We start from the raw sequence: 12,452 nt of genomic DNA, 5'->3' as shown, positions 1-12,452 counted from the left end.
AGATAGATAGATAGATAGATAGATAGATAGATAGATAGATAGATAGATAGATAAAAAGGCATCTATTAGACTGTCGTACAGGATATGATCAATAGTGGCTGTCTTGTGACAGAAAGCTACACCCAATGATATTAGGGTGGTGCTTTATTCCTGAGGACCCCTGGACAGCTGCTGGTTTTCACTCTATGTTGAAATCCTGAAGAAGTTGGATTTAATCCCAGATGCAGCAACAGGACATACAGGCTAAAAAGTGAACATGAGGGCAGGAAGGCAAAGAGCAAAGCTCCCATCTTCCATGGCCTTTTATCTGGGCCACCACAGGTGTTTCTGCTCCAAATACTCTGGTTAAGAAAATTCCTCCCAGGATGCTCAGAAACTTGGATCCCAGTTAATCCCAGATGTGGTCAAGATGACAACCATCACAAAAAGTTATTAGTTTATATAATATGTGTCATTAAGCTAAGATAGTGTTAAAACTAATCACAGACTATTGAGCTGACACCACTCATTTTTATGTAAGTGTTGTTGCATCTACCTTTTAATCCCTCATTTCTCCCTTTCAGAGGTCACTTTAAGAGTTTTGGGTTGCAATCCACAAGGACAAGGTCAAGAAAGAAACATACATTAAATATAATGATCAGAACTGAGTGGTAAATTACAGATTTCAAGCTGCTAAAAGGGTGATGTAGATAGAGCAGAAAACACTGTGATGTTCCTATTTTATCTTAAAGCATAACCTAATTTCATGTTCTTTCTTTCCTGCTTTCTTTTACAGCACTTAGAATCATTTACCTTAGAGATGTGCTTATTTTTAATTTCATTGATTAATATATAAACTCCAGTAAAAGCAAGAAATTTTGTACCTAATTTTCTAAATAAACATTCTTATTTTCCAAAATGAAAGATGGGTGTAGGCAAAACCATGAGAGCCCCCTAAAAGGGGTATCAAGAATTTCTTATGATACACTCATGGATACACTACAAGGTAAATAGCCACTGTGGTCTTCCATTTTGCCAAAGGATGAATGAAACCAATAGTTCAATTGCCAGCCACCACAGGAAAGAGTGAACCTCAACTGCTGACAGTAAGCACACTGTCCAATCTGGATAAGCAGGACAAAAGAAAACGTGACTGCCGAACCTTGACAAGACAGGATAAATAGTCTTGAATTTTCCTGCTTCTGAAAATAGTTTGTCAACTATTCTAGGCTCATAGTCAAAGTTGGTTGCCTCAATGATGCAAAGCATCTTTGAGTGACTGTCCAGGCAGCCAACTGTCTCTGTCATTTCTTGCATCTTTTGTAAGTCATTTGCTTGCATTTCCTGCTTACTCAGGTAATATTATTTTTCTTCTTAGGTCTTTGATGAAATTAAAGACCAGATGGTCACAGTTACTATTCTCTGTTACCTTAGCAAAGGCATATTAGGTATAAGACTTAAACTCTTCCAAATAAAATCGCTATTGAAATAATCTCTGTTATTTGCCATTCACCTATGATCTGTACATTTAGTATGTGCTTCTTACTTGATCTTGTCCTTGTTGTTTGTAGTTCTATTTTTGTTTATCCTATTACCCTCTTATTCCCCTGGAGAATACTTGACAATAGTTCTTATTGCATATCATTTTGTATTAGTTTTGGAACCTTATTTAGTCAAAAGGGGGAAGTGTGTGGGTATTCATTATGCCCACAACATTAGGCTATCTGAGCCAATAGAAGCAGTGCTTCTTGTCCGCAGACATGACCTCTTAAAAGGAAAGAAGGGGTGATTATTTGCTTTCTCCTGTGGTAGTTGGAAATCAGACTGCTGGTTCCATTCACCCCTGGGCAGAATGGAGGACCATGGTGGCTATTTACTTTGTTATGTATAAGAAATCCTTGATACCCCTTCAAATGGGCTCTCCTGGTTTCACCAGCAGATGGGATACATTTTAGTGATAAATTTCTGTGTTTGTTTTCTACTAATTTAACCCCATATACATGTATATTTCAAAAGAGTATGTGTATTTGTGATTTTAGCAAATTATACTATATTTACTCTATAGTATATAAAATAAAATAAGATAGATAGATAGATAGAGTGTATTTGTGATTTTAGCAAATTATACTATATTTACTCTATAGTATATAAAATAAAATAAGCAAAGTTATAAATTACACTTCCTAGGTGTCTGTGGCATTGAAATACAGCACATTTTACTTGCATGGGGATTTTTATTCCAAAAAGGTATTAAACATGACAATCTGACAATATATCCTTGGGATGCTGTCATTTCTAGTTTCAGGCCAGCTGAGAAGACCTCAGTTGGCCTCTACAAGTTGCTTAAGAACCATTTCTGAAACCTTCCTATTGGCCATGTTCCAGCTGTCACTTGGAAAAAATATGATCAATTGAGATCCGTCTGTGCCACAGAAAGCCAGTCATATCACTCACTCCAATAGAGTTTTTGTGGGGGAAAGGCCTTATCAAATTCCTTGGACATGAAGTTACTGTTGGAGCCCTTGTATATCCAAACCATTCCATCACCAGGCAAGAAGCTGCAGCTTTTGAAAGGTCACAGTGTACTAATAATGATCTAAACCATGCTGTTGTTGTTAGGAAGAGAAGTGGAAATGGTTTCACAGTAATACGTTTAAAACTCTGTCCCTACAGCTTTTGGTAGTGTTAAGCTGTATGCTGTTTTAAGTAAAATACAACACCCTGATGTAACCTGGTCTAATTATAGACACCTAGTTAAGAGACAATAAGCCTAACCGCATCCTGAACTTGTTGTATCCACAGTGTAGGATTCAAGTCATAGAAATGGAAATGTGTGCAAAGGGCTTGGTGATGTGTGTTTGTGTGTGTGTGTGTGTGTGTGTGTGTGTGTATGTATATACATATGTGTTTATGCATATGTATATATATGAATGAGGTATACATAGATATATATGTCTCATAAAGAACAGTCCACTTGGTTAATAATGGAGAAAAACATGTATTCTTTCCTCTTTTTTGATCATATAGAGAAAACATATTTTAAATGAAGCGCCCTGCTTGCAGATACCACTTGATTTGAATCTTAATGGAAGTTCAGAAGACGAATCTTAAAACTACATTAACAGGAAGGTTTTCAGTATTATTTCTACAACATAAAACTAAGCCTTACAGAAAATGAAAGATGCCTAAAAATGCAGGATGTGTGTCACCTTGGCAGAAGTTTTACCATATCTAAACAATTATCTGCTTTCTTAGCACCTACATTTTTAGTAATGTAATATGTTATATATCTTTAAGTATTCAATTTAAGTTTTTAGATTTATTTTATCTTGGATGTATGACTGTGTTTTGCCTACATTTATGCATGTGCACCATGTGTGCATGTGCTGGCTAGAGAGTTCTCAGGGGGAGCATCAGATTTCCTAAAACTTATTTATAAATAATTGTTAACCACTATGTTATATGATGAGAACCAAACCTGGACTTTCCTCAGAAACAAATACCCTTACTCAGTGAGCCATCTCTGGAGAGGTGGAGCCCCAAATCCAGAATAACTTAGTTTTTAATTTTGTTGTCATTTAGTTGTTTTAATTCATCTTTTCAATATGGTGTGATTTTATTTTATTATTTTTTTGCTTGTCCCCTCTTCAAGACGTCAACAGTGAACTAAATTGGCTAGTAGTGATAGACAGTAAAGAGTTTTGATGATTACATATACAATCATGAATATGTAATGAAGCATGAACAAACTTAATCCACATAGGACACTTTTGCTACAATGTGCCTTCCCCTCTAAGTCATGGACAGCGTTGTCAGCCTCATGAACTTGTGACATGGGATCGAAGGATGCCTTGATCAGTGTACAGTTCCCCAGCTTATTGAGTACTAATATTAAACGCTGATAATGACTTTAAAGCTACCTAACCCTTTCTGTTTCCCCCCCATGTCATCTATTTTTCGTTTCTTTCCCAGGTTACCTTTACTCGTCACTCAGAAAGCATTTAATGAAATAATGAACTATAAAGGTAGGAAAAACTCTTTTTTTATTATAAATTTGTTTTAATTGTTTCAAAATATACCGTCATCATTAGATGTAGGTAGGACTGATGCCGCTTGTTGTCTGTAGTGAGCATTATCTCTGCCTAATAGCTAAACTTGAACTCGTCACAGTGTTTGTCAGTTTGAATATTTTTCTGCGGTATTTGTTTGCTTTACTGAAAACATCATTATGTTTTATCAATGTAGACATTTCTTTCATTATATTCTCCATGGCTTTATAATAACTTGGGCACGCTATATATAATTTCCATCCTTCAGGAACCTTCACAGGCAGACAGTGATATTATCTCTTATGTTCAATAATTGTATATTTTTATTGCTTTCCTGTGCCTATACATTTTAAGTAAATAGCATAAACATTTAACGCACAAATCCTAGTTGTGAACAATTTAACAATGTAAATGTCAATTTGGAATGATTTTTTCCAGTATTTACTCTGCTTAAAAGTACTGAAAATGCAGCTCTTATTTGGCTAGGATGTACATGAAGATAAATTTAGAGTTTCTAGTCTAGTAACTACTTCTCTGATAATAACTTAATTGTAGCCATTTCAAACCAAATTGGTTAATTGTGGTGAATCATATGCAGATTGCTCAGCTGTGGGTCAGCCCCCTCTCCCACACTCTAGAACCTCCTTTCTAATTCAGGACAGGCTGCTTCATGCCTCACAGCACAGAACAGTACAGATCAGAGACCTCGGATAAAACCAAACAGTAACATAAAAATTAGCAGTGCTCCGGGAGTCAGAGTGTTCCCATAAAACGGGAAGATAGACCGTATTGATTTAGAGCTGGCTTAATGATTCGTTAGCTTTGTTATGTTGTGGGAGAGAAGTTTACTCAGTTGCCAAGATTTGAGGCCACCAAATCATGGCCTGTATGGTGATGTTTCCTCATTTGTAAAGCACATGTGCTACATCATTCGTGGTAATTCGTTGAACTGAAATGAAGATCAAATTAAAACAAACGAAGAGAGGTTGGGGAACACTGTAAAATGACTACTTAGGCCCCTATGGAAATAGTGTCCTGGTTCTTTTGGTGCTCGGAATGAAAGATAGAGGAGCTGATCCCAGAGAATCATGTGCAGGGCCACCTGAGGAGCTGATGGGAGAACACCATGTGCAGGCCATGCTGAAGCAGTCTGGGCGCAGGTACAGGAATAGGAGCGGAGAGCTTCTGCTTCCTAGCTGTTGTGTGCAGGGCTGGCTACAGGTGTCTTTGTACAGAAGCATTGTAGTGTTTCCTAATGAATAGACAAGCTTTCATGACGCCGTTAAAACTTCATACATGTTGTCTGTTGCATTTCTCACAGAAAATATGATTTTTGGTAATGAGTATATTGTAAACTGAGATTTGTATTGTTATACTCATTGGTTTTCATCTTTATTTGCAACTGCTGACATTTTTGACAATGAAAAAAATGAGACTGTTTATTGATTAAAAACTACATTTAGGCTTTAATTCTAAGAAATTTAAAATTCAACATTGATGTGAACTTTTAAATTATAGCTTCCCTGGAATTTTATTGTTCCAGTATTTAATTGGAGGCTGATATTGTAACTCAGTAATTGACTATTTTCCTAGCATGCACATTACTGTGGCTTCTATTCCCAGCTATAAAAAAGAACCATTTATACCTACAGATAATTTAACCTTTAAGAGTCTCTTAATATTAACATTTCTTGAATTATTACAAAGCAATAATTGATTTAAAAAGTAATTTTTTCTGTTAACTCAGAGAAGGAGATTCTTAATTTTAGTATTTAGTATGATGTTACAAAACTCCATTCTAATAAAATCATTTTTGTTAAAATAGATAATATAAACTTTGCACCTCTAACATAAACCCAAGTTGTGTGGATTACTTAAAATATAAAATAAAGAATTATGTTGTACATGAAGTGGAATTTCCCCCAAAAGTAAGTTTCCTAACATTTGCTTATCTTACTCTTTTGTCATGTCCATAATCAACAATAAAGTACTTTCATACTGTCTCCACAATTCTAAGCTTTTCTCCTCTTTTAATTGAAGATCTCCATCTAAGCCAACAATATCCATTTCCTCTTTATTAATGACTTGCATTAGATGATCTTTGGGTGTATCATAATTTATTTAATAGATCCTCTAAACATTGCTTTTAAAATAGAACTTCAAAATAAAACGGAGAAAAGCTTTCCTTAATTACACTCCTGGCAGATGTACAAAAGAATAATTCCCATTTGTATACTGAATAAAGAAATGAAGGAGTGAAAAACTGTTTTGTAAGAGGCATAGAAAGGAGCAATAGGTAAGTGTGTTACTGTTAGAGGAAAGCAAATGGTATAGATGATCAAAAAATATATCTTAATAGGTAAAATTGACAATCATCCAAATTCCTCAAGATTTACCACAAATGCCATCTCTTATCATAAGCCTTGAGATTTGCTTCTCTTTCCCTGGGACAATCATTTGTAATACCGGTTCATAGAAATCTGAAGAAAAACTGAATTCACTTATAAAAATTAATTTGTATTTATCTTTTTGCCCACAGTAGGCTATTTGCCTAGATTGTAATGACTGTGTATTACTCATCATTGAAATTAATGAGTGCTGAATAAATATTCATTTAGCTAAATTAGATTGAAATGAGACAAAAGAGAGTTATCACATAAAACTATTAAATCACACATGCATTTTATAAGGTGCCATCTCTTATCCTTATGGATTAAATCATAATTTTCTAACAGATTAGGCATAGAAATATAAACATATAGATTGTAATGTGCAATGGAACTTATTTTGAATGAAATTTTCGTGATTTTCTTTGGAATTCAGATAAAAAATTACCTTAACATATCATACATAAGATTCAAGTATTTGAGAAATTATTTATGGTATGATAAATTTACTCATATGATCTCAAAATTCTAAGCACATGTCTTGGTATGAACTTAGAATCTCTGTTACCTTTCATGCAGTATTTGCATTGTGATATTGTTATTTTTGTTCATACTCTATGAAAAAATGATTTTAATGAATTAAACACTTGATATTTATTTACCAAAGAGTAATAATACATGAAAGAAGAAACTGTGTGAAAAAAAATAGTGTCACTTAAATATGTTGTGTGATATAGCCTGCTATTCATGCCATCTGAGTCATGGACATTATTTCACCAACAAAATTAGAATTATTACTGGATTGAGCTGTAGTTGAAAGAACACCAGATCTTGTAGTCTGAGTTTAGTTTAAAATATGGAGACACAATTTAGTAATTTCTTTGGAAGAAAATAGAAATTAGTCAACATAAAAAGGGACATAGACATGGCCCTTGGCAGAGTCTGTTTGTTGTCTCATCACTCACTGGCCTCATGTTCAGCTGGATTACAAATGAAGTGCAACACAGGACCCATGCACATAAAACGAGTGTCTAGAAAAATAGCAAACTCTGAGAAATCTTGGGGAAGACAAGAGAGTAGATAGTCATGTGACTTGTTTCGGGACAGTGACAGATTCTTGTCTTATTTTTCTAAACAACCTTATATCTCAGCAATCCCAACTTCTCCAAGAATAGGATATTGAAGATAGGCGATTATATATGATGTATCTTGGCTTTGCTTGGTCACTCAAATTTAAAAGGAAGGAGGGTAACAAAAACGTACCAAAAAAAAGACAAGTGAATCATGTAATTAATTAAGTCAAGTGTTAAGTAGGCAATTCCCCACATAATGGTGCCCCATCAAAATGTCGTAAACAATGCACTTATAGGAAAATAGAATCAAAGCAGTCTTATTTAAGTTCCGATTCCATTAAAAAGTCGTAGTATCTTAAGGAAGGTAATAGAAATAGCACATGCACACACAAACACACACACACAAAGGTAAACTCTTTTCTCAATTTTTTTCTTTTTTTTTATTGAAAAAAAATTCCGTCTCCTCCCTGCCTCCCATTTCCCTCTCCCTCCGCCAACTCCTCTCAACCTCCCCCCCACTTCTCTTCTGCTCCTTCACTCCTTTCCCCCTCCCTCTCCAGTCCAAAGAGCAGTCAGGGGTCCCTGCCTTGTGGGAAGTCCAAGGTCCTCCCCGCTCCATCCAGGTCTAGGAAGGTGAGCATCCAAACAGGCAAGGCTCCCACAAAGCCAAATTCATGCAAATAGGATCAAAACCCAGTGCCATTGTCCTTGGCTTCTCATCAGCCCTCATTGTCTGCCATGTTCAGAGAGTCCGGATTGATCACATGCTTTTTCAGTCCCAGTCCAGCTGGCCTTGGTGAGCTCCCAATAGATCAGCCCCACTGTCTCAGAGGGTGGGTGCACCCTTCGTGGTCCTGACTTTTTTGCTCATGTTCTCCCTCCTTCTGCTCCTCATTTGGACCTTGGGAGCTCAGTCGGGTGCTCCAATATGGGTCTCTGTCTCTAACTCCATCCATCACCAGATGGTTCTATGGTGATATGCAAGATATTCATCAGTATGGCTATAGGATAGGGTCATTTCAGGTTCCCTCTCCTCAGCTGCCCAAGGAACTAACTGGGGACATCTTCCTGGACACCTGGGAGCCCCTCTAGAGTCAAGTCTGTTGCCAACCCTAAAATGGCTCCCTTAATTAGAATATATACTTCCATGCTCCCATATCCACCCTTCCTTTATCCCAATCATCCCATTCCCCCATCCTCCCCTTCTCACTTTTCTCTCCCCATTTCCCCTTATCTCCATCCCACCCAATCCCCAAGTTCCCAATTTTTGCCCAGCAATCTTGTCTGCTTTCAATATCCAGGAGGCAGACTATATGTTTTTCTTTGGGTTACCTTTTTATTTAGCCCTCTAGAATCACAAATTATAGGCTCAATGTCTTTTATTTATGGCCAGAAACCAATTATGAGTGAGTACATCCCCTGTTCATCGTTTTGGGTCTGGGTTACCTCACTCAGGATAGTGTTTTCTATTTCCATCCATTTGCATGCAAAATTCAAGATGTCATTGTTTTTTTACCGCTGAGTAGTACTCTAGTATGTATATATTCCACGCTTTCTTCATCCATTCTTCTGTTGAAGGGCATCTGGGTTGTTTCCAGGTTCTGGCTATTACAAATAATGCTGCTATGAACATAGTTGAACAAATGCTTTTGTAATATGATAGGGCATCTCTTGGGTATATTCCCAAGAGTGGTATTGCTTGGTGCAGGGGTAGGTTGATCCCGAATTTCCTGAGAAACTGCCACACTGATTTCCAAAGTGGTTGCACAAGTTTGCATTACCACCAGCAATGGATGAGTGTACCCCTTTCTCCACAACCTCTCCATCAAAGGCCATCCCACAAAGGTAAACTCATATCTGAATTCCAGAACCCAGAAAGACAAGTACCAGAAAACAATGAATCAAGTAAGCTAGGAGGGTGTTGCTACTATATATCATGTTATTAAATATTGTTCTTGATACTCCCGATAGCTGGCAATTTACACTAGGAATTTATTACCTTATCTTCCTTCAAGTTTTCTGCACAGCTTAATGGTGTATTAATCACACAAGGCAACAGTGAATAAGGTTAGTGAATCTGCAGGAATTATAATGGCCGTGAAAGCTAAATTCAGATACATTTCTATCTTGTCACATGATTGCTACTGAATAAAGTCAGTCTAATACACCCACCGTTGTTTTGTATCTTGTGTAGTTTAAGATTCCTTTTACAAGTCTGTCCTGGACTGACTCCATCTTTGCTCATCTGTCAAAACTTCCTTGGGCATATTCCCATATATTTCATTGTTCTTAGTGACCTTTACTTAAAGTTTTTCATATGTCTCTCTTCTCTGGGAGAATTGAGAATCTTTAAGCCAAGAGTAATCCTTAGAACTGCTGTGTTCTAAGGAGTCAAAGTGGAGTAGTAGCATTTTGAGTTGGGCTATAATGCTAACTGAAGAATGGATATGCTCTGCTTGGTAAGCATAGCAAAGAAATAGACAATTTATGTTATAAGAATAAGTTTATATGTATGTGTAAATGTGCAGTTGTACACACACATGTGTAACTGTATGTACATGAATTTAACATGTTTGTACAATTTCCTCTGTACAACCTGTCATGAATATGTCATGTATATTGTGCTTGTTGATGTGAAAATATGTATTCACATTTGCTTATAAATTTAAAAATTTGTGCGTATGTTTCCAGAACCAAATATTGTAAGCTCTTACAACTGAAGACCTTTACCCTCATTTATTCTGCAGTGAAGGTCTCAGCCTCAGTGATTATGGGAATTCTTTTTTCCTTTTCAAGTTACTGGGTAGCTTGAGGGGTCTCTTGGCTTTAGCATCAAAGTTTACACTTCCTTCAGGAGTCTCAACAAACTGTAAGAGCTCATGATTCCAAGTTAATGAGTTCTTAATTCCTCCTTTAGCTGATGACTTTGGATTCCTAAATATTAGTTCTAATAGAATTCCTTTCTAACAAAACTTTTCTTCTTTTCTTTTGTGTGCTTAACCTCCATCAACCACTAGAAACATCTAGAATTTCTACTCTTGGAGGAAAACAATATGCTCCTCTGTCCATAATAGTGGGAAATGCTATTCTTACAGTCTTTTAATAAGGTTTATATTTTTGTTGTGATGGAGGGAAGTATTAGAAAGTTTTCTCTGCAAAATGAAGATCCCTAGTTTTTCCTACGTACAAAATTGCATTGTAGTTTGTGTTACAGTTTGATTACCAGTGGCTTCCTAAAGGAGGCAGAACAGATTTGGATATGCTTAACCTTGACATTTCACTAGTCTTAGTAAAGAGGCTGAATAAAACATACAGTAATAATGAAAGGTTTGAAAGTCCAGGGAGTAGTATTAGTGCATGATTTTGGAGTCCCTTAGGGAATGGAATCAGTGAAACTTCTCACAGACTTTCTGTATAGTCAAGGGGGAAAGGAAAATTGCAGTATGAAGGCAGATGAAAGCTTGGAAAATTCCGAAAATTTGTTCCTTGTGTTTCTGGATGGATGACATTATCCTAAATTAAACTAAGGTATATGGGAGGACAAGTGTGTGGGATGTAGGGAGAAACATAAAAAGAAGCCAGTTTTAGAAATTAAATTTGAGATGCCTGTTGAGGAGAGGTCAAAGCTAAAGAAAGTACGTGTTTTCGCCATATGTGTATAAAGCAAGGGTTCCCTATGCCAATGCTTTTGCATGCCATAGTGTCATACAAAAGCTTTGCCTTCTCATTAATTTATTGCCATCAAATTAATTTATTGCTTGAATATATCATTTGAAACTCCAGTAATTCATTCCATATTTCCTAGCACACCATAACCAGAGAATGCTATAGCTTAAAACTGGTTCCAGACTTATGAAAAAAATCATGTGTCTCTACTACCAAAGTAAGTAGGAAAAGTGCCAGCTACATGCCTTAACCTGTTTGAGTTTCAATTACCTGAATTATTGAGGCAGAAACAACCTTTGTGCTTGATTTACCCTTGTGATTGTCTTAGTCTGGCTTGGGACACATTTCTATGGTCTACTATTATTAGAAGGAAAAATTTACATCCCTTTCTTTGGTATTTCCCCCCAAATAAAAGTATTGGAAACATCTTTATTGAGAGAAGTTTGCTGATCCAAGGAGAAAGTGTTTTACTTAATAGATCTGTTACTTTTTTTTATTAACCACAAACCTCATGACTCTCTCTTGCCACTATGCATTTTGAGCATCACCCATCTCCTGACTTAATAGATCCCAAACTAGCAAATAGAGTGTAAATGTTGGCTAATTTTCTAGTCAACAACAGCACCTACAGTGAAATTCATCCTACCTCCATAAGACATCCAACTCAACATTGGTTTTTGACAGAGCAACCCCCCAAATATAAGGGTTTACACTGAATGTATTTTAACAATACAGCCTCACTAATGCTCCACCCATAATAACTACTTAGTAGTTTATTTAAGCATTTGGTATAATCAAGACTGATAAATAAAATACATAAATAAATCAAGTTCCCTTTTCAGAACTTCTATGAATGAAGAAGACAGAATGTATAGTATGTCATTCCTTTTCTATTACATAAGTCAATGAAAGTATATGTCAACTTTCAATTGTTTCATTTCAGTTTCCCTTGTGAATCTAAAAATGCTAAGAATCAAATAAGTATAAACATGTTTTAAAAGTAAGAAATGTCAAGGATAACATATGCAAGTATACGATCACCATTTATTTTAATTTGTAACATATTTATACTTTATGAATTTACTCAATCAGCATTCATATTTTATTGTTTGTTAGGTAATGTAATAGGCATAGAATACTCAGTAGTCATAAGTTGTATTCATTCTTGGAGATGTATATATAGATAAAAGAACACAGATGTGATCCAGGGTAACAGCTTGAAGTGGGGCCTGAAGAGGAGGAGATGTAAGAGATTTAAAAGACAGGTAAACTAGCTAAATATGTGAGATAGTTCCAGG

The 12,452-nt window shown here is 36.0% G+C and overlaps 1 long non-coding RNA gene across 3 annotated transcripts in view; it reads left to right on the top strand.

Annotated features, from left to right (window-relative positions):
* LOC101999210 overlaps positions 1-12,452 on the top strand; it is a 278,369-nt gene that overhangs the window by 227,789 nt on the left and 38,128 nt on the right. For all 3 annotated transcript variants that reach the window (XR_003378249.1, XR_003378250.1, XR_258189.3), the window contains one exon: positions 3,952-4,004. This is a non-coding gene — a long non-coding RNA (uncharacterized LOC101999210). The remainder of the gene's footprint in view (positions 1-3,951; positions 4,005-12,452) is intronic.

The sequence above is a fragment of the Microtus ochrogaster genome, chromosome 2 (assembly GCF_000317375.1).
Source record: "Microtus ochrogaster isolate Prairie Vole_2 chromosome 2, MicOch1.0, whole genome shotgun sequence".
Classification (NCBI taxonomy): Eukaryota; Metazoa; Chordata; class Mammalia; order Rodentia; family Cricetidae; genus Microtus; species Microtus ochrogaster.
Note: the sequence above shows the minus strand (reverse complement) of the source record. Positions and strands in the feature narration are given on the sequence as shown.